Below are 23937 nucleotides of genomic sequence, written 5' to 3' on the forward strand. Positions count from 1 at the left end.
TACATATGGTTTATAAGCCCAAATGTAAAGTAAGAGAAAACGGATCAAAAAGGGCTTAGTCCCCAGAGGGTTAAAGGGATGGTTCGGAGTAAAATCAACCTAGGGTCATTTGCACCATGACATCGAGCCAAACACCCCCCCAGAAGTCATTTTTTCCCTTGACATCATCATGCACTAACATAAATTTCCCCAAAATGTGTTCTGCTAATAGCAAAAACCTGGCTTTCAGATATTCCAAGAGATGACAGGAAATGAACATTTTCAATATAAGAAAACGTTAAGTAAAGTTAGTTTGACCTACCATGGCACTTTAATAAAAATCTTTTTTTAACTGATCTGTTTTTAAGTTAAGTAAAGTCACTTGTACTTAGGGGTATCACGATTTTTGATCGTGGACAATTAAAATGTCTCCACGATCTGCTTTTGAATAAATACCGTATTATTGTGCATTTTATCAGTTGCAGTTCTGGCGCCACCATCTCAACATACTGTACAACTCGACGTACATTTACATCAAATGTTAATGCAGAGGAAAAGGACACTGTCACAATAGGGCTGTTGGAACGAATTCCGAAACTCGTTTGAATTTGAATATTAAAGAAACCAAAATTATTCGAATATTGTTTATGTATATTTATAATTTTTTTAATATGCAATCTTGCCTTTCTCGCTGGCTTGGCTTACACGCATGTGAAGATGAAATGCTTTAGTTTCGTCTGATGAACAATAACGTTTTTGAATCGTAACATGATTGTGCACGTTATCCACGCTGTATCATCATAACAATACTGTCAAAAATGGCAGAGAGCAATGTCTCCACGGAAACGAAGATCACCACTCCTGACAATTTGTAAAGCGATGTGTGGAAGGTGTTTGGATTTCAAACCATAAACGGAAAAATTACAAATAAAGAAGTGGCAATCTGCAGAATATGCAAAATCCGAATATAATATATCACTCCTCAACTAGCAACCTGAGGGCACACCTGACAACGTTACACCTTGACAAGCTAGGCGATCTGCCGGAGGAACCGCCGCAAAAACAGGCAAGAATTACTTCTTTTCTGCCTCTCTCCTCATCACGGAGCTTACCAGCTGTCCGCCAAAAGGCGATTACACAAACTGACAAGGTTTATCTGACCGATCAACATCACGCAGGGGCCTGGTTTCAAAGATTTTATTCACAAGCTTGAGCCAAGGTACACGGTTCCTAGCCGCGCAACAATATCTGACAGAGTTGTGAAACTCTAGGACACAACATCAGACAAATGAAGATAAAGACGGACCTCTACAATCGATACAGTCGAGACAAAGATGCCTTCAAGCTGCTTAAAGCTAAACTGTTTTACCTTTTTTTCATATTAAACTAAAATAAAATATGGAATGGAAGTCGAAGTGCTCCCAAGCACTTGCTGTGGTATTCAGCCATACATTATAGTTATCCACTTTACACGCTTAGAAAAGCGCAACGTCTTATTTTGTGTCACCATTTTTGGTCGAGTTACACTACTCGTGTAACTATTTAAATAGGGAAAACGTGGAGGTGTTTGCTCGCTTCTCTGCTTGGCCCGTATTCAATGAACTGTGCTATCAAAATTTCTCGCGCGCCAGATCGATTGAGTGCACGCACTGAGACGAGAGAGGTATATATCAACTCGTCTTAGTTAAGGGAATAACATAGTTTAATATGAAAAAACGGTGGAGTATCCCTTTAATACGGCTGGCTAGCTACCTTGACCCGCGTTTCCATCGGCTAATTCATTTGGAACGAGACCAACGGCAGGAGGTACGGGAGAAAATAAGAGGAGAGATAAGTCAGCTGCCAGTGTTTGCGGAGCGAGCAGCCATGGCTACGGGGATAACGCGCCAGGAGAAAACCGCTCTCAGTTTTATCGATCTTTTGGTGATGTTTACCGCCAGGGAGCATACGCATCAGGTGGTCCCGTAGATATAGGAGCCATGCTACAGCAAGAAATGTTGATCTACGAAAGTGAGACCCCACTACCCACCGATAGCTACCTATTATCATGGTGGAAGACGTCACAGTCTAAGTGTACCCCCACCTTGCCCAGCTGGCACAGCAATACTTGAGCATCCCGGGCACCTCAGTTAGAGCAGAAAGGGTTTCCTCCACAGCCGGGATTACAGTGAATAAAAAATGCTCTGCACTAGATTCAGAAAACGTTGATCGTCTTGTGTTTTTGGCCAACAACCTTAGGGATTAAATCCTGACAATGTTTTTTGTAATGTTGAATGTAAATGTTACGCACTTTTATTTAGGAATCTTCATTTTGTTTTAATTGTTTTTCTTCAATTTGTGAAGATTGGTTGTGCTCAATAGAAGCTGTGCAGTTATTGATAGAGTCTCAGCACCCATTGTTTTTTTATATATAAAAAATATCCATTAGAGTTGACAAATTAAAGTCATTTATTTTGTTCCGCTGTTTTATTGTTAATAAGAAAGCGATCACCGGTTTCTAAATGTTTATTGTAATGTGTAGCAACAGCCACATGCTATAGTGGCATTGGCGATCCATACGCCTGTGAAATGTCCTAAATATTAATAATAGGATGAATTTGAGCATTTAATATTCAAATATTATTTGAATATTAAATAAATTAAGGAATGGAATTCGAATAGTATTATAGAGGAAGATTGACAGCCCTAATTCACAAAAGTTCATTATTTGCATGCTGATGCGCTGTTTTAACATGCGCTTTTCTGAAATACCAACATGAAAAAGAATTGTGATAAAATCGTGAATTGTGATTTTCCTGGAAAAAAAATCATGATATCATATTTTTGTCATATCGCCCACGCCTACTTTTATTTATATAGCGCTTTTTACAATAGGTGCATAAATAAAAAACATTATTATCCTATGTAAACAAGTAAATGCTAACCTGGGTATTACTTTATTGCAGTTATGTTATCAATGCATGTATGGGTGATACCACAAAAAACACCAATAAATAAATCTCGTGAGATGCGCTGGGACCCCGCATGGTTCACACTTCAAATCCTGAATGTTCAAACCAAAACTACGCCCTTGACCTCACTTTATTTCTCTCAACATAGGGATAGGAGAGCTGTCAGTCAAAAAATGTGAAAAAAGTAACTTGGATATTTTGTTGTAAATTGAAATAGTAATGCGTTACTTGACTAGTTACTTGTAATGAGTTTCCCCCAACACTGCAAATGCCGGTGTGTGTTTGTATTGTCCATCTCAGGAGATTAGATATTAGATATTTCAGCCTTACACTGTTACTTCTTACATGATTTTACAGCTTTTAAAACCAGAGCATTTGTAAAATTATGACACATAGGAAGTGACATCATCTGGGCTCTTTCTACTGCACGAAAGGAGGACAAGAAAATAATCTCAATCCATTGTCTCAGTTTTTACACAAACTGTAGCATTGACTGTATCCATCAACCCTGTTACCAAAGTTACTGTAAGAAGAAGAATCTATATAACTATGAATAACTTATATAACTTATAAGAAATACAACTTTATCAGCTTTTGCTTGATACAGTTTGTTGTTAATGGTTAAAAATAATAATAAAATATATATACTGTATGCAAACACAATGTTGTAAACTGTATTAGAAAATAAGTGTAAATAAGGGAGATAATTTGACCTGATGTTGACATCTAAATGAAGTTATGTTGTGGCAAAAATCCTGTTAAACATCATCACTGCGTAAGAGACACTCAGAGTCAAATTAATAAAAAGATAAGTATTTATTCTTGCAAGAATAGGTTCAGTCTAGTACACAGAAGTTACGCTGTGCAAGAGAGTGACACACAACAGGAAGATATGAGACAGCCTTTATACTGTTTTCAAGGTTCCTCCTCACCCGCTGTACCTTTCACCCACTCAGATAAGGTCCTTACTGCTGTTCAGTTTCTACTTAAAGACACAAACTGGTACTGAAATAAACTGGCCAAAACTGACCGTCCCTAAGGTCAGAGGTCCTGTCCCATATGTTCCTGAAAAGTCACGCACAAGCACCTACACACATATACTTTTATACATTGAATAGGTTCTTTCTCTTATGATACCTGTTTGGGATCAATGAATATTAAAATTTCCACAACAATTCCCCCCTTTTTATCATTCAGATTACCCAATCATAATAATAAAAATAATAGAACAAATTTTAAGTCATTTCATCACACTTATACTCTTCATCTCTGGTTTTCACATAACTGACCACTCTCTTAAACATTTGTGAAATAACATTTGGAAAAGTAAAAAGCCTAGGCTGTTTTTGTGGGGATAGTCCCTTAAGTATTAGCAAGCAAGTAAAGACTTTATCTGCAGCCGGGCTGAATGAATAAGCACTGTTATTGCACTCCCGACCTAGGTCGGACCCTCAGTCACCTCAGTATAAACAAGAAATAGTGTATAGTTTAAGTAGGAAACACATCAATTTAACACCCTGGTTATCATTACACATCTTGAAACCCACATGGCATTTCAACAGGCTAAGAAATACGAAGAAATAAAAGTAGAATAAAATCCCTAATTTCGACCCCTCTCCTTGTACGTCATCACATAGCGGATAACCACAGCTTTTAACCTTCTGTTCATATCAAAAACATTCATAGAAAGAAAGAAAAAGAAAACGAAACATACAATTTAACACATGTCACAGTAGCTCCCACTACTTGTATCATCATATTTTGTTCATCCAATTGAACATACTCCCAGCTTTAACCAGTCTCTGTACTGAGCTGGAAACACATTATAATGCATGGTAAACATAACAATATTGATAATCCTATCGCTGAAATTGGTAGTACAGTACCCCCAACCCCCCAAAGATTAACCAATCTTATCCATTTACCATCAGTCCACGCCCATTTCCATACATCGCCTCCATTTTCCTAACCATATTTTCTTAACTTTTAACTCGATTCAGCCAATGGTTTTACTTAGTAAGCTCTATTTAACACCATATTTAATAAAATCTATCCAGAAAAGGTTTTATATTTTTTTATCCATTCTTTTAACCAATGTAGTTGTTCAAAATTAACTCTAATATTTCAAATACGGACCATCTTTTAGCCTAATCATCAAGTTTCTTCAATAATAATCCCTATAATTTACCTGAAATATTTTCTAATGAATCCTTAACCAATCAAATCATTTGATCTAAGCCCTATTTTGATTCAATCAAATAAAATCATCAAAATCATCACAAAAACAGATTCTTTTGCTAAACTCAAACCATTAGTTGGTGCATCTTCCTCCAGGTGTGTTGGTCATCTCGTTTGCCCCATGGACATTCCGTCTTCACCAGGGTGACTCTTTGCGAGTCGTTGCCGTAGTCTTCCATCGCCGGTGAGGGAGGCTGTTACTAGCACGAGCCTTTGACCCCTCACGTTGTCCTCATATTTGATTGTTGAGGCCTGTCGGTGTAGTCTAAGGTGAGAGGCTTCGACCCAGGTGTCCCACTCTCCAACCATTTTCTGATCATTACCAGATTTGCCCCTTAGATCACGATGCACCCCTACTGGAGTGAACCATCTCCTGCTTTGACCTGTGAATGGAGACCTTAAGTATTTTGTTAGTGACCGCTTGTCTTGCCGCTCGTGCCTATTGGTGTGACCTGTGGAATCAACAACCTAAAACATTATCTCCGGATAATTTCTTGCTCACTTAATAGCACTCGGGGTCCTTTTACCATGAAAAACACTCAACCCACTTTGGGTTGTCCACAACCACAACACAATATTTATACATTTGGAACAGAATTAGTTCTGTTTTCTGCAATCCTTCCTGACATTCTGCAAAAGGAAAATCTTAAGTTATGCGCTGTGCAGGTGTGGCCTTGTTTCTTTCTGCCACAATAACAATCTAGGCCAGGATAGTTAGTCAAATTCATCCATAACCATTATTTTATTAGGCACATTCTGCCCTGCATCAAAGTCTGCATGCTCTGTAAAGAAAAACAAAGGTCGAGGTTATTTTCAGATAGTAAAGTACACGTAGTTTCTTTTGTCTGCTGTGCTGCCACGGCCTTCGCTGCTGCATCTGCCCTGGCGTCTCCTGTTGAAACAGTCCTGCAATTTTGTTATCAGCGTGTGCGGCACACTTACAGACAGAAATTTTGTTAGGGAGAAGAATGGCTTCTTGCCAGGCTTTTACCCTATTAAGCCCCTTGTCCTCCCAACATATACCGTCCCTTAATAAACCAAATTTTGTCAATTGTTATCAAAATTGTTACCATCCCCCCTTTTGATGCATGAATCATCTCGTGCATCAATCTAACACAATGGTGTTTGGATAAAGTTTGCCATCAACACTAACCCAAACGTTGTCCCAAAGCACAAATTCCTCCAGACATCTTTCTCTGCCTCTGAAACAAAAATATTACTTAAAGCCACAAACACATCTTCTTATCAGAGTATTTGGAGGGCAACGGCCCTCAGTCTTACAGTATATCCTGCTTTTCAGGCCTGTTGTTTGGTCTCTTAATCCCGTCATCTACAAACTTTGTTTCTGAAAATTCTGTTTCAATTGTTTCTGTCAGGTCAGGTCGTGCTGTACAGACTTGGTCAATGTCAGTCAAACAACATTTTCCCCCTTTTGTTCACAATATTCATAAATGTGAAGGACTCTCTGGATAATTTGATATTGACTTACAATATCAAATATGTCAATATGTCACTTTGTTATTGCCTTCAAATCTATAACATTTTAGTTTATCTCAACCCATTATGGACATCTCTCTACAACTTCACAAATCCAATTTACATAAATGCTTTTAATCCATAGATTGATTCATAATTACCAGTAGCAGAAAGAGGTGGATAACTAATCCATTTAAAGCTCGTCCCATTTTCTGCATCATCTTGTCATATCAGATTGACTCAAAACTATTAGCTTCCTTAAAACTTGTCATTTGCCTTAACCCATCTGTAATGATAAAACCCTCATTCCAGAGGTTAATGACACAATATACACACTATTCAGACGCAGTATTCGTACCCCAAACTAACACATACAAGACATAGAGTGCAGTCACCATCACACACACTCATATTAGACACATATTTTAACTGTTCATTTTTAATGTTCGCTTTTCATTATATCATCTCTAAAAAGATTTAAATTTTAATTAAGATTTTAAACTTCACATTTTACTGTAGCTTTTACCTAATTTTACATGGTCTCTTAACCAGTTTCAAATCATGTCTGTTCATTATTCATTTGATCTTAGAAAAGTCAGCTGGATTTTGGTTCATTATCACTATTTTGCTTCAGCTTGCTCTAGCAGGCCAATAACAGAAAGACAGACACAGTTACCATCCCTGCCTCCACTCAGACAGTCTCTCTCTACACAAATAATCTTTTCAACAGCCTCCTAAGACTGTAATTTAGACAAAATGTAATATTAAATTTATTACATTAACCTTTTACCATTCACCTTTGTTATCCAGACTCTTCTCAAATCTACAAAAGCCTGTCTTCATCTTTAGCCACCACCATGCCTAACGACCTTCAGGAGTTAAAACTATGTTATAGACATATTAGCTCAACATTAAATCTTCTATACATTTTACTTGCCCATATGGCAATCAACATCATGTCCCTCATATAATTGAGTTTTGTTACTGTCTCCGCAGCAAATAATGGCAATCACCTCATGGAATCAGCTGGCTTTTGAAAGTCCACTCCCGTTATCTCTTAATCTTTAATTTTCTTCTCTTCAGGGTGTCGTCCCCTGGCATAGTTGCGGACACTTGTCACAATGAAAAACAAGCCATACAATCAATGCGGTTTCTGGTGAGTGGTATAGAGGAACTCACATTTCTGGGTCAGACTGCCGTAAAGTTAATTTTAACCTCACAGCGCATCTCACCTCTCAATGCTCTGCTGAACCCGGTGGCCTCCAGTAATCAGCGCTCAACTCTCATACCTTTCTCACAAATAATACCTGTTTCGTGACCCCCTGCGTTGGGCTGTCCCCTGGCCAGGAAGATCATCCCGTCATTGAGTAGCCACTCGTACGTACACACTGGTGACCGCTCATTCCCAATACAATCAGTTTTCCTCAACAGAACTCAGCTGTTTTCTGGAGCTTAGGAAAGGCACGTTCAAGAGTCACCAGAGCCATTCCGATTGCCTAATAGTGTTCACAGGGAGACAGATTAATAACAACAGTATTTAATCACTTAAATCCATTAACTATCTTAAAAGCAGCAACCTAGCTACTTAGACTATACTCAGTGAATTTAGATCACAACCGTACATTCAGTGTACTTCATCTGTAGCCGGAGCCATCGGTCCTGAATGGTGGAGACTAAATGAGACAAAGTTGTTACTGGTCCTAAAATACGCTAATCAAAATGTCACCTCTATCGTTTAAGGTCTGCATTATTTTAAAGACTTCTTTAAAGTCATTCAGTTTTACTTTTAACATTTTTAACATTTAAATACAAATTGCCCTCTGAATGGTAATGATTTCTTTTAACATCTCCATGTCTATGATTTTCAACTTAAATACTGTGCTTTACTTATGACACAGGCTCAGATAACAGCTTTTAGCTGACATTGAATCAGAGAGAGACTCTGAGGCATTCAGGACTGGTACACTGCATTTTCATAAAACTTTTAACATCAGACTTTATCTGCCATCTTTTAACTCTAGCCCAGCTTAAGGCATCTTTGCCAGAAACTACAAACATTTTCAAATAAACATAATTTTATAGTTGTCTTTTGCCAATACATCAGGGAATCTAGACATTACAAATTTCCACTCAGATTGAGTCTCTGTCGCACTGGCTGTTTCAGCCACAGCACACACCAGATTCAGATAAGCGAACTGTTTCAGCCAAATCACAAGCTTGTCTTTTAAAAGCAAAGCATCAGCTTCTAGCTCTTTCATGGTCAACTTTTCAAGCTGTTTGTTTAATCAGATGCCTTTCAACACATTTTACATTTAGCAACTGTTAATTCGGTAGCCTACTACTTCTGCTTATTTGTTCTTACATAAAAATAATTATTCTAGTTCTCAATAACGTTTCACATTTCTCAATCTCCAATTAGGATTTACTTTTTGACGAGGCAAGCACTCTCTGCTTGTGATACTTTTGCAGTTATTGTAAATCATCTGTGAGATTAGTCTCTCTATATACTCTAAAATCTTTTTTTTTTTTTATGTTTAATTACAACACAATCATCCTGTTAGTTACTTTGATATATTTTGCTACTCACATTTGTTGGAGTCATTAATTTTACATCAACCTGTATTCATCAATTCACTTTTAAAAATGACTATTATAGATCTTTTCTTCAAAAGGATTCACTTTAAGAGTTCAATCCTTTGACCTCGTTTTTATCTCTTGTTCCTTCTCAGACGAAAATGTTAATATCATCATATTAAACACTGATCTACTTTCAAGCCCACATTAACACCAGAAATTTATATCACTTAATTACACTTTGTTTATTACACCTTCTCGGTGGGCATTTACGGTTACATGTTAGATGGTCCTGCTGACCACAATTAAAACACTCCCTGTCATCTAGTGGGTTCATGTGTCAGCCTCAACTACAGCATCAGACACCTGTCCTTTACTATAGTTTGATCACTGTGAGCTTGCAAACGGCTCCAACTTACTGCACACCCTTGAAGCAGTGTGTGTCCCATTCAGGAATGTAAACAGAGCCACTGATAAGCAGTTCTCTGTATTCTTTTACAGTCCACCAGTGGCGGATTCAATCCCAATAGCTGAATCATAATCTTCGTCATTATCATTGGCCGCACATTAATTTTAATAAGCTGCATCGAAATGCTCAAAATATTCTAAGTTGTTTTCACAAAGTTTTCATTTAACTTTAGTCATACTTGTCCAGGGAAATTATCCCCGACCCATAATTTCATTTATAAAACAGACAATATCTGTTGCTTCAATGACTTAATATCAACAAATATCCAACATTATACATTATTGATTTCCAGAATTTTTGGTCAAAGTTGTCTTTACATTTTACTAATTTGGTATTATCATCAACAACCCTAATTACAGAACAAGTACATATCTAACATCCTGAAACCGAGGTGAATAAGCAAACCCTGTTTCTGTACCCCCAGCATAGCTGGACCCTAGGTTCAAAACACAATGGTTATCAAACTAAAACTAAACCTAATTTCAATAATTATTTTACCATTAAAATATAGAATTTTTCCCATTTTGCTTAATGAAACATTCCTTATCTTTATATCACATTAATCCCCGTTAATCATTTTTCATACAGTTAATTTGACTTCCATAAATTCTGTCAGACATTTTATTTTCATCACATATAGTTTTCTACTATATTTCTTCCATCTTTCCCTACATGTCAGTTCCTCCTGCATCCTCTGTTCTACATGCTAATTCTTTCTTTTCTCTACATGCCAGTTCCTTCATTATCTAACCAGTACATGATTGTTTGCTAACAATCCCCACACACATATCTCACACACCAACCTTTTTGTTTTTCACTTCCCTCTTCCATCAAGTCTCTCACTTACAGTTCCCTCTATTTCACACAGACAGCCTTATTGCTGCTTGCTACTTCAATCCTTATCATGTAAATTTAAGTTCTCAGACATCTAATGTCATGCATCCATTTACTGGATGAAGAAGTAAAAACTTTATTTCTCCTGGCAGTTCAACTTTTTTTATCTGCCCCTTTAAGACAACAATCCATTGTTTGTCCACATTGCTTACACATGTTGAACACAGCCATAACAACCTTTTTTGTTTCTCACTGCCCTGTTCAACTGATTCTCGCACTACTTTCAGTCTAGTTGTGCTCAGTGTTCCCTCCCTTGGGAAATAATGGTATTTTCTCAGTTTTTTCAATATCTAAAACATAAATTTTACCCCATAATTTTCTCATTTGATAGAAAAACCGGTGTATCAAATTTGCATGCTTACCTTGAGACTTCCCCATATTGGCTGCTTCTCTGTTCTCTGTGGATTTCTCTTCAACGCGCGTTTTCCTGATCTGTTAGGCGTCCCCAACAGACCCGATTTTTTCTTTTAACCCAAATCGGTCGGGTTGCACTATTAGTGCCCTCCTAATTAAGGTTTACCAAAAACTGTTCTGGTTCCCCCTAATTAGCCTCAGTACCTAAAAACAATTTGCTCCGTGGCGGAACAACTCATTTTCAGGTTACCTATCTGTTTGAAATCTCTTGATCTGTTACAGACCTCAATTAATCTCAGATAATTTCCTCTCGTATCTGTTTGAAACCTCTTGATCTATATATAGATCTCAATTAATCTCAGATTACGTACCACAGAAACAGCCCTCAGCCAATATGGTTCACTCACATTTCATACCCTGAAACAAAATACTTTTCCCCAAAAGAAAATATTTTAGACTTCTCTTACCAGAGATATGTTGGTTGCCACGGGTTCGCTTTCTTTTGATTCCAGTGGAGCCCCTCCCGGACCCGCCAGCGGTCGGCCCCTCTCTCTCAAGCTTACGAGGTAGAGCTGGAACTGCTCAGTCCAGGTGGCCAAACACCGTCCGCTCTCAGGTCCAGAAGGCACTTCCAAGGAATCCCACTCTGACACCAAAATTGTTGTGGCAAAAATTCTGTTAAACATCATCACTGCGTAAGAGACACTCAGAGTCAAATTAATAAAAAGATAAGTATTTATTCTTGCAAGAATAGGTTCAGTCTAGTACACAGAAGTTACGCTGTGCAAGAGAGTGACACACAACAGGAAGATATGAGACAGCCTTTATACTGTTTTCAAGGTTCCTCCTCACCCGCTGTACCTTTCACCCACTCAGATAAGGTCCTTACTGCTGTTCAGTTTCTACTTAAAGACACAAACTGGTACTGAAATAAACTGGCCAAAACTGACCATCCCTAAGGTCAGAAGTCCTGTCCCATATGTTCCTGAAAAGTCACACACAAGCACGTACACACATATACTTTTATACATTGAATAGGTTCTTTCTCTTATGATACCTGTTTGGGATCAATGAATATAAAAATTTCCACAACAGTTACTACTAACTAGGGCTGGGCGATATATCGCACGATATTGTTATGCGCATCTCGTCAGTAAAGCCGGTTCCTTGATTAGTAGTAAATCGCCTTCACCTGCTTTCAGATGGAGCGGCATTTACTACAAAGAGCCGTAGTTAAAGTCCCCGTGAACCGGAAGTTGCAAACGACTTTTCTCCAGTGCTGTGACGTATTTCCCAGTGAAACGGAATTTGGAACAGAGGGCAGGGTTTTACTCTAGCGCTCCTCCTCTCCATCTCTCGTGTTTGTATTTTCAAAAAATTGCGCCAACGATATCACAGTTTGTGTGTGTGTGTTGCACATCCATAATTGCAAAGGGGACGCGATTACAACTCTATAAGTACATAAATGTATCAAATAACCATTCCGAGACGTCCTGGTCCATTCTCATTTGTGTTTCTTCTGCCGGAGTCTCTTCATCATCTGGGTCTGATTCCAGTTTAAACTGAATGCCATACAAAACAGCGGATCTCTCACTCTCAGCCATTCTGCTTCTACCGACTGTTTATTGCCATAGGTATGCAAGTTACGCCCTCATCCAAAGGCAGGGCGGGGATATGCAACTCATTTACATTTAAGGTGGTACACACCAAAACAGCTCTTTTTAAAACAGGCCCCAAAAATGACATTTTCAAATGGTTATAATAAATTAACTGTTACCCAGGGGGCAAAACACCTGTTTTTTAGGAAATCAGACATGGGCTGCTGTAAAAGGTTGTCATATAAAAATGAAATCTATGATGTCTGAGGATCACAACCTGGGTGGACAACCCGGTCAACAAGCTGCTGGAAACTTGTAATTAGGGTCAAAACAATGCTACCTCAAATTCTGCTTTAACTCCCCGGAATCACCCAATGAATGAATAGGGTAAAAAATGTATCTACCAGATATCACCATGAAACTTTCCCAGTTGATTAACTAGATTAAGATGAGAAAAAAATGTATTACAAGTTTTCTGTAATTTAATGTTTAAATATGCAAAATAGGCATTCTCTAATTAAATATGCACTAATTTGCATATATTTTAAAAGACGAAATCTGAGTATTGGATAAAGCCAGGTTCAAAATTATTTTTTCATTGTGTTCACATATTAGATGGGGAAAAAATTACTGATTGATTTATGGATATCTACTTTTGTTATCCTGTAAATCAGAATATACTGTCAATAGCCTTAAAAAATGGATTTTCGCCATGTTTTTTGGAATAAAATGTCATATAAATCAGACTAGGAATAATATATTTACAAATCCCTCTGCAAATGTCTTCATAATATAACTAGGTACAAGACTGGAAAGTTTGGTGTATATATGTGCTACTGAAGAGGAGTTCTCTTACGAGAGTACTCTCGTGTTGCGTAAGCGTGGGGGGAGCCCCGGGCTCAATGGTAATGGGAATAAAAAGCCGACAGGATGTGGGTTTAATAATAATAGAAGGCAACATTGTTACCATAATGTAAATGAATGGTGCATAGCACAGTATAACAGTCAGGGTAGACATAGTTGGCCTGAACTGAGAACTTATGCAGTCTTAAGGAGCCAAGTCCAACAGAGCTGCACATATAACTAGACTGCTAACAATCCAGCCTGAAGAGCAGGAACTTCTAGGTTATAGAACCTAATAAATGTACACTGTAAACCCGGATAAGTTGAATCTACTTAAAAAAACCAAGGTAACTCGTTGCCTTAAAATTTTTAAGTAATGAAGCATTAGTTGAATAAGTGAAGTGGACTACGTTCAATGTACTTAAGCCCATAATGGAATGGAATAGAACATTTAAGTTGAATGTACTAATAACCAAGTTAAAGTAACTGAAGATACTTAGTTTAAACAATCATTCCCCACCCATTTATTTAACTCAGCTTGTTAAGTAAGCATTACTCCATTACCAATTCAACTAAATTGTATATTTTAACTGACCCAACTTAACTTTTAGTTCCTTAAACTCAAAATATCTTCAATCAATAGAACTGTGTAAATACGTATACAACTGCAACATTATACTGATCACATTTTTTTTTTATTGAACATGTCTTTTTTTCCAGCAACAAAAGAAACAAAGCCATGGCCTAATAGGCTTGTAGTGTGTAGTTACCTCATTGATGGCATGAAATTGAAAAAAAAAAAAAATCTCTTCCTCATTACCTCGGGACATGAATTTACACAGAGAATACACGGTATAAAAATAAATAAAACTTGTGTGTAAATTATTTATGTAATGCGAACCTACTGTTAGATACGCGGTTTCTTAGGGACACCTAATCTGTAGCCCCGTGTGTCTGATCTGAAACCAAACACACGAACACTGCAGGGAGGTAAACAGTAACACGTTGGGTTTATGCTCTCCGCCCAGAGTTAGATAAGTCCATACATACCCTTCTCATCTCCGTGCATGTTGTAACGTTGTCTGACGGCTCCAGCGTAGCAGTGTGTGTGTGTGTGTGTGTATATATATATATATATATATATATATATACACACACACACACACACATATAATGATGTTAGTTAGTAGAGACTGGAACAGAAGATAAACAAAAGATAACACATTACAACTATTGACAGTGTGTGACTTCTTCGAATATATTTTTTTATCTTAGATATTTCTAAGAAATATTTATAAATGTCTCAGATATAGTGATAGGAGTTGGAAATGGAACATTATATGTTTATAGATAGCCATAAACAATGCGTTGCTCTGGAAGTCGACACACACCGAGGTTTAAGACAATCAATGAGAGCGAAATTAAAATATTGTATTTAGGTCAAAGTTAGAGGCCAGAGAACTCACCTGACGGAAAAATGCAGCGAACACACTCTCGTTAATGCGGATATGTTGTAAAAAGTAAAGTTTTTCCTCCTTTTGCGGTGTCTTCTCGTCAGATCCTCGACCTGCTTCCCTTGTTGTTTTTTCAAAGAAGGAAAGCTGAAAAACGCATTCCGTTGTTCAGTTTCCTCCATGAACGTTCGTGTGACATGCTATGGCAGTTCTTGATCGAGCAGCACTGACCAACCATAATGGCGTTTATTAAAATCTCGACAGTGAAACACAGGCTCCAACACACACATTCAAATACAGCTGGATAGGGCGCGGGCGCGATCCTGTAAATATGGCGGCGGACCCATAATGCAACACGGCGTGACGTCACCTTCACATTCCCAATAACATCCAGAAATCAGCTAAATATATGTATGGCTAATATTCGCTAACAAATGTCAACCAACGCTAATGCAGTTTTAAATGAGGTTTCATCAATTGTAGCCTACGTTAAGGGACACAACAATATCCAGAAATCACGAACTTACCCGTGACTCCATCTGGAAAATAATTCACGATTTCATATTTTGTATTTGACCCTCTGAATTTACCGTTAGACACGCCTCGGAGTCGGCATGATCACGGGAAGCGCCAGGCTGCAGCCAGTCTTGATAGTAACAGGCAAAACTTGATGATATTGAGTTGTTTGAGCTCAAACACATAATTACAATAAGATAGGCCATTAAAAAGTACAGTTTACTCAGAATTCATAATTAATGTAAAGGAATGACACATATTTAAGTAATATAAACTCAGTTTGTTTGAGTAGAAACTACTGATTGGACTTAAAAACATAATTACAATAAGAAAGGACATGAAAAAGTTCAGCTTAATCAGAATTAACAAGTAATGTCAACAAATTAGACACATTTAAGTAATATGAACTCAATCTCTTTGAGTTGAATCAAAATCTGGGTTTACAGTGTAGACGGAGAGGCCCAGGCTGCCGCCATACAAATATCTGGACCAGGCCCACGAAGAGGCCACGCCCCTCGTGGAATGAGCTCTAAGACCCAAGGGGCAACGGAGGCCTTTAGATGTATAAGCTAATGAGATAGCATCCACTATCCACCTGGAAAGGCTCTGTTTCGAGGTAGCTAAGCCTTTAGTGTGGCCACCGAAAGAAACAAAGAGCTGTTCCTACAGCCTGAAGGCAGCCGACCGTTCCACATAAAATCTCAACACCCTGACGGGGCAGAGGAGATTCACGCCGCACTCACTGTCAGAACCAGAGAGGGCTGACAGAGAAATGACCTGCGCTCTGAAAGGAGTGGAAGGCACTTTGGGGACATATCCATGTCTTAGTTTGAGAATAACTTTGGAGTCATTAGGCCCAAACTCAAGGCACGTCGCGCTAATAGAGAGTGTGTGCAAGTCACCCACCCGCTTGACTGAGGCGATAGCTGTCAGGAAGGCGGTTTTAAAAGAGAGATACTTTAGATACACAGACTGTAGAGGTTCAAACGGGTGACCCTTCATAGCCTCTAGGACCAGAGAAAGGTCCCATGCGGGAACCGAAGGGGGCCGAGGAGGGTTCATCCTTCTGGCTCCCCTAAGAAAGCGAACTATAAGGTCATTCCTACCCAGTGACTGGCCGTGCGCATGTCTCACAAACGCAGCAATGGCCGATACGTACACTTTGAGCGTGGATGGGGACCTACCCTTATCCAAAAGCTCCTGTAGGAAGGATAGAACCTCAGGTACCCCACGATTGTGTGGATCCACGTCGTGGATTAAGCACCATTCTGAGAACACTGACCACTTGGAAGCATAAAGCCGTCTAATAGAGGGCACTCTAGCTTGCGTAATCGTGTTTAAAACCCAATCTGGAAGATCAACGGGTACCCGTTGACGGCCCAAACGTGCAGAGCCCACAGCTCGGGGTGTGGGTGCCAAATCGAACCCCCGGCCTGAGAGAGGAGATCCCTCCTCAACGGGACCAGCCACGGGAGCTGCCTTCGCCTAGGTCTGCTTGCTGCAGCAAATGCATATTAAATTAATACAAATTATAAGGATAATTTTGGCTTCAGTATTCTCGAGAAAATAGGTTTTTCCGGTCACGAGAGTGGCAACACGAGAGTTCTCTCGTAAAAGAACTCCTCTTCAGTAGCACATATATACACCAAACTTTCCAGTCTTGTACCTAGTTATATTATGAAGACATTTGCAGTGGGATTTGTAAATATATTATTCCTAGCCTGATTTATAGACATTTTATTCCAAAAAAAACATGGTGAAAATCCATTTTTTAAGGCTATTGACAGTATATTCTGATTTACAGGATAACAAAAGTAGATACCCATAAATCAATCCGTAATTTGTTCCCCATCTAATATGTGAACAATGAAAAATAATTTTGAACCTGGCTTTATCCAATACTCAGATTTCGTCTTTTAAAATTATGCAAATTATAGTGTATATTTAATTAGAGAATGCCTATTTTGCATATTTAAACATTAAATTACAGAAAACTTGTAATACATTTTTTTCTCATCTTAATCCAGTTAATTAACTGGGAAAGTTTCATGGTGATATCTGGTAGATACATTTTTTACCCTATTCATTCATTGGGTGATTCCGGGGAGTTAAAGCAGAATTTGAGGTAGCATTGTTTTGACCCTAATTACAAGTTTCCAGCAGCTTGTTGACCGGGTTGCCACCCAGGTTGTGATCCTCAGACATCATAGATTTCATTTTTATATGACAACCTTCTACAGCAGCCCATGTCTGCTAAACCCCCTTTGCCCCCTGGGTATGTGGGGTATTTTGTGCTAAAACTTCACAAATACATTCTGGGGACACCCGAGACCAATATTACATCTTGTAAAAAGGGGCATAATAGGTGCCCTTTAAAGGCCTGAGGTGGGAAATATGATTTTTTTTTGAAGGTTTAATATGTGTCTTGTGATGTGGGCTATTTAGAAAATGATTTATATGGATTTATATTCCAGTGTTTCCAGAATGAGTGTAAACATGTTCTCTCCCAGTATTTTCCATAGACTATATAAGAAAGGTATTTTCCTTCAGACTCTCGACGCTTCTCTCTCCAGTCCAGCGGGTGGCGGTAGTCTTGCGTTTGGTTTCACGTTTACAGCTTGATCTACTCTGGTGTTATATATCGTGCTACTGGCTTTATACAAACTGTTATTTTTAGTCTAGAAAGATTTTGAATCGGGTCAATACATCCCTGTAATATTACCATTCTCACAGACGTGACTGGAAGTTTTGAATCGAGCAGGAATATCTGGAGTTGCTGCAACTGAACTGAGAAGATGGTGTTTGTTAAAAGAGGAGATTGAGGAGGACACGAGTGAACAAGAACCCTGGAGAATAAAACACGAGGAACAAGCAGGTTGGTGTGTATTCTAGATTCATCTTTAATGACTGTTCTAGTGCATTATTCTAACAAAGCTTTAGACACGTCCCATACAAAGATTTCCTGTGGTATTCCATGTGATAAACCATCAAAAGTACCACACAAAACTGGTGTGGTAATTGTGTTGTTTTTGGGACGCTTTACCACAGGATTTTGTTGTACAGTATGTTGTTGTTGTAATGTTTAATGTCACAACTGTCTGTTACCATCTATTTGCATTATTTTATATCCAGTTGGTCACTTTATGCCTTCATTAGCCAGGGAAGTTGCATATTTAAAGCTAGTGATGTGATTGCTTTCTAAACATTGATATGTTCATTCAGAAACATAAACAAATTAGAAACGCATTCGATTCTATTCTTTTTTTATCACTGCAATACATATTGTAATTTTGATCCTATAATCACCAAGTGTTCTAACATAGAAGCAAATAAAGTGAGAGACTATACATGTAATATGTATGTCTGGCCTTTGCAGATATTTAAATAGGTCCGTCTTTAAGCATAGCAGACTCTTTGGATTTATATGAAATGTAAACACTTTACAATAAGATTAAATTTTTAGCATTAACTAATGTTAATAGTTGTAGTATTGTTCATTGTTAGTTTGTTAATTTCAACATTTACTACATTTTAAATTGAATATTTTTTATTTTATTTTATCTGTTAATGTACTATGAACTAACATAAATGATCAAGAAACAATTGTCTTAGCAATTGCTAGCTAATACAATTAGCTAGCTAATACAACGTTGTTAAAGGGGAACTTGGCAACTCTAGCCATTTCTTCGCTGATTTTCGACGTTAGTCCCCATGTTGCAAGGTTGGTTTTCCGCCTGGGGACGCTGGGGGGAGCGGGGAAAGTCACCATTCTCTCCAGAACAGGTTATTGAACCATTCAAATGATTTCTAAACGGTTTTATTAAGTTGAAATAGTTGCCAAGTGCCCCTTTAACAAATGGGACTTGCAAAGTGTTACCTATGAAATTTGCGTATATTTCTAGGTTATATCTGAAGAAACATGTAATATTTTAATGTTTCATTTATTTTCTGTAGAATTCATTCTGTTGAACTTCTCATTTTAATATATTCATATTTATATATTTATTTAATTTAGCACATTTCAGTTCAGCACTGTTTTACTTGCAGTGTTATGTTTTTTTATATCCAGTATCCATTTTAAAAATATCGGTTGATTAATCGGTTATACCGATATAATCGGTTACGTTTGGCACGTACGGTCTAACGTAAATATCGCATCGGTAAAATTCACTATCGGTCGACCTCTAGTAAGCACACTTGCATTCTCATTTCAGCGGTGTTCTGAGTAAATGATTATATACTGATTCGTTAGTTCAGTGTTGGACAGATCAGTTGTTTAAACTATTAAATCATTCATTGAATCAATCATTGAAAAAACGATTCGCAGTATGTAAATGTAGTTTACTTCTTCCTATGTGATTGCAGTAGACATACAATTTAAAAGAAAAGAGAAACAACAAAGTAAAAGTAGTTTGATATTACTTCATATAAAAATAAAACTTTAGGTTGTTGTTCGTCCGCATCTTTAAAGTTAATCTCTGGGTGATGGCGTACCATGTGATTTCTCACGTTTGTGTTGTTTCCAAAATACTTAACTTTCGCTTTGCAAAGCCTGCATATCATGATTTCTAAGTGGGACTTGCAAAGTGTTACCTATGAAATCTGTGTATGTTTCTAGGTTATAGCTAAAGAAACCTGTAATATATACTGTAATATACAAGTTCCGTCTTTCCCTCGAGGTTACGCCCGTTTAACACAGTGCGTATTTTTTTCCGTACCCATGCGGTCCGGCGATCCGTTCCAGGTGCGGTGCATCGTTTACGCACTGACGCACCGTTTCACACATACTCCGTGTGCAGTATGTATGCGGTGTGTGTTGCGGTGCGTATACGGTACAGGAGCAGCACATGCTATAGTGCTTTCACATATGCTGTGTTTGCAGTGCGCAACTGATCCGCGGCTGTACCACAAACACATTTGTATTTCTAATCCAGAAGTTATCAGCAACTTTTATTTAAAAAAAGTTTTGTCACCAGTGCGATTCTCTTTGTACACCTACACTCTTTAATAGACGTTTAAACTAGGGATGTGAATTACTGCCAAAAATGCCATTCGAAAATCGAGGAGCAAAAGTCGATTATCGTTCGAAAATCGAAAAAAAAAAACGCACACTCACAATGACAGAAAGGGAGGCCAATTTCATCTTTAGTGATTTGGCATCAAACAAACTGTTTATTAATTGAACAAGTAACATGTTTTCGTCGTTTTTTAAACATAGTTAACATAGAAGAAAAAAACAATAAGCACGACAGTCCGTTTTTGCATCGCCAAACCAGATGCTCGTTAGATAAAAAAATAATGTCATATGTCATAATAATTTTATGCGAACCTGCCTTGTTACTGCAATAGCCTACTTTTTAAACAAATTAGTTTCAATGAAAACTATTCGTGTGATGCCACTGAGCAATACACACACATTACCGCGGGATGGCGGGTGTTAATTTCATAAACTGTGGACAATGGTAGCTTATTTAACCCTTTCACACGTAAGTTTAAAATATTCTAACTGACCCCCCAGCGTGAGTTTTTCAAGGCGACCGTTATTTAGAACATGTCACTTTAATGTTTCCATGGTGACACGTCATTGCTTGTCACGTGGCACAGCGCAACTACAACACAGCGCTGAATGAATGATGATCTGCTTTTATGTAATTTTTCCTTTTTTATTAAAAATATACACAAATGTATTAGCTATAGCATGAAACACTGATATTCCGATTGTCAAATATGTGCAAGTGGAAGTGTTTTGTTGTTTAAACACCTTTATAACGATCGCGTTAGTTGAGCTGTATGCGCAATGGGCGGCGCCATGTTAGTTTGTTTCACAGTTCAGAGGATGGGATCTGTTGGATTTACAACACGTCAATTCCTCAACTTCTCACGAAATACATGAAAGTAAGTGGCAGGTGAACTGGGAGAAGAATAGGATAAAATGTAAAGCTACTTACACAATGTGTATCTGATATGAATAAAAGTGTTGTCTTATTATAATGGAAAGGAAGAAGAATTATTGCCGCTTCCATAGACATCAGTGTGTTTTTTACAAACTCAAAATCATTGTTTTGCTAGTAATTATGTGTTTTTAAGTGTCTGAAACCTAAAATAAACATTATGTGGTTGAAAACACTGAATAGTTGTGATATATCACAGCACTGAGTGCGTCTGTCTCTGGCTCAGCGCCAGTCAACGCGTGAAAGCACGTTTGAATTTAGAAGTTGATCACGTGATGCACTGACCGTTCTAATCACACCGGTGTGATCGTACGCTCCAGGGACCAGCCAAGACTGATCACACCGGTGTGATCGTACGTGCGAAAGGGTTAATGTAGCCTATAAATTAACATGTTCAAAAAACGGATAATGTCATCATACTTGTAGTAGTGCTATCGTCGCGTAATAATCTGGTTGTAAAATGTATTTCCTGAATGAAATGAACTCGAATGTATCGTCCTGTGGAATCATTCATTCACAGACAGCTTACGAAGATGTTCAACTAATACATATCTTAATCGCTGGCAAAAATATGATGCATTTGCAGATTTGCTTTCACTACACTAAACTGTAACTGTTAGGCCCACGGCCACTTCATCCAACACTCTTGATGTTCTTAAATCTTCCTGTTACGACTCCGAGTGTGAATTGAAAGCGCTTCAGAGGATTCAGTGCGTGCAGGAAACTGAACAGACCATTCAAACTGATTTGTGAACCGATTAAGACAGATCTGCCAGCTTGTTTGATGAAGTCTTTGAACAGAATCGACTCAAAAGAGTGATTCATTTGTGAATTGAGCAATAAAATAAAATGCCCATAAAAAAGATGCAGCGCGCTTGGAATAAACTATGCATTTAACAGCATGTATTGCATAAATAAAGTAACGAGAAGAACGTCGCCCCAACGCAAGGAAGTAAATGTACCCTACTTTGTAGACGGTTACTACCATAGACAGTAAAGGTTACTACCCACCTCTGTTGGGCGCAGAGTTAACGGTCACGGTGCTCTTCTTCTGTTGTTTGGTTGCACTATGTATAAAACACTGGCATCCTATCACGCAGTAGGGGGTTTCATTCATGTTAGTGACACCTTGTGTCCCCGGCAGGAAAATACCCTGCTGCGCGATCTGTGAAAGTTGGCGCGCCGTCAATTATGACACATTGGAATTGCGCAAAAATATAACGATATTCGAAAAAGTAATTTTATGATCGAATTTCGAACGCAGTTCGACTATTCGACTATTCGAAGATCGCGACTCATCCGTAGTTTAAACACAATTTAAACAACGTATTATTCAATGGATTACTTCTATATAGAATATATATTAACCCTCTGAGGTCTAAGGGTTTTTTGGGGTCCTTGAGGTGTTCTGACATGCTCTGACATTTGTGCTTCTTTCAGTTATTTATAAACATGTTAATGGCAAAGGTGTAAATTCACTCTATATAGCACAAACGGGGCTACCGTAATATGTGAGCAACATGTATGTACATGTGTTTGTATTTTTAAGAGAATAATGTTTATGCGTGGTTATTGAAAAAACTAAAACTTAAAGTGTCTGAAATAAGGCCACAAAACACCTACTAAATATGTGTCCACAAGACTTTTGACTAATGAGTGTTGTTGCCTAGAATTTTTGCTTCAAAATGATCTGAAAATCATCCTGCCTAATCATTTACACAAAACAATGCATTGATTTAAATTTTATAAGGCACCTTTTGTTTGGAAAGGCAATATGCGTGGAGGTGTGTTCACACCTGAGAAGACAAAGGCCGGATAATGTGCCACATACATAATGAGCTGCATATTAATTAGCCCTTTCACACAGGTGTGTCACAGGATCCCAAAGAATGCAAGGACAAAAGAAATTATCTATATATACATATTTTACAATTAGAAATTGTAACCAATTATAAATAGGTTACAATTACAACAACAATTACAATTTTAACAATATTTCAAGTGTATTTCTTTGTAAAAGTATGCATTTTATCATACGTACTAAAAAAGGTAAGGATTCATTAGTTTGAATATTGGAACAAACACTATAATAACATCTTAGTTGATAATTCAATATACCTACTTTATTTTTGACAAAACATCATACTATAGTATATTTAACTATGAGCAGATATTGGTGAACAAAAGCATACCTATTTAATGTGACAGTAGTCTTTTTTTACATTCAAAACTTTATAATCTATCCAAAACTAATCACAAAATCTTGTCTAAACATTCAGATTTAGTCTGTAACATATTGTGTATGATATATTAGCATATACATGTGAATTTGCAGTTTGTTGCTTATACAGACATTTTATTTCAACATATTTCAGTCTATTTTTACTCATCTTAGTAGGCTATAGCAATATAGTTTGGATGTGTTCATGCAAATTTAATAACATGTTTACTAATGTAGGTGCGAGAGTGAATGAACGGCACAAACACGCGCTGTATAACTGTAGTAAACAAAGCGCGCGCGCCTGTGCCGTTCATTCGTCATTTAGCCTACACACAGACACGCAATTCATATTTAAACAGTCTTTTTGCGGTTTATAAACACTTCAATATCGCGATTAGAACAAAGCACCTAAGAATAAA

General features: G+C 37.8%; 5 protein-coding genes across 12 annotated transcripts in view; 4 read left to right on the forward strand and 1 right to left on the reverse strand.

Moving 5' to 3' along the window:
* Nucleotides 1–23937, forward strand: part of LOC143714418 (uncharacterized) — a 703153-nt gene that overhangs the window by 303192 nt on the left and 376024 nt on the right. The window lies entirely within an intron of this gene.
* LOC143714414 (uncharacterized) overlaps nucleotides 1–23937 on the reverse strand; it is a 1189624-nt gene that overhangs the window by 238585 nt on the left and 927102 nt on the right. The window lies entirely within an intron of this gene.
* LOC143714417 (uncharacterized) overlaps nucleotides 1–23937 on the forward strand; it is a 438587-nt gene that overhangs the window by 38573 nt on the left and 376077 nt on the right. The gene's annotated exons all lie outside the window — the stretch shown is intronic.
* Nucleotides 1–23937, forward strand: part of LOC143714434 (uncharacterized) — a 429922-nt gene that overhangs the window by 4960 nt on the left and 401025 nt on the right. Inside the window, exon 1 of one of the 3 annotated variants that reach the window (XM_077205626.1) lies at nucleotides 17948–18221. The exons of 1 other annotated variant lie outside the window; for it this stretch is intronic. The gene's annotated coding sequence lies outside the window, so the exon portion shown is untranslated. Of the gene's footprint in view, nucleotides 1–17947; nucleotides 18222–23937 lie in introns of those variants that run through there. One more of the 3 variants, XM_077205628.1, reaches the window with a different exon arrangement.
* LOC143714476 (uncharacterized) overlaps nucleotides 18095–23937 on the forward strand; it is a 75477-nt gene continuing 69634 nt past the window's right edge. Inside the window, exon 1 of the mRNA XM_077205701.1 lies at nucleotides 18095–18221. The gene's annotated coding sequence lies outside the window, so the exon portion shown is untranslated. The remainder of the gene's footprint in view (nucleotides 18222–23937) is intronic.

The sequence above is a fragment of the Siphateles boraxobius genome, unplaced genomic scaffold (genome assembly GCF_051911475.1).
Source record: "Siphateles boraxobius isolate OS27281-9 unplaced genomic scaffold, OSU_SipBor_1 54, whole genome shotgun sequence".
Taxonomy (NCBI): Eukaryota; Metazoa; Chordata; class Actinopteri; order Cypriniformes; family Leuciscidae; genus Siphateles; species Siphateles boraxobius.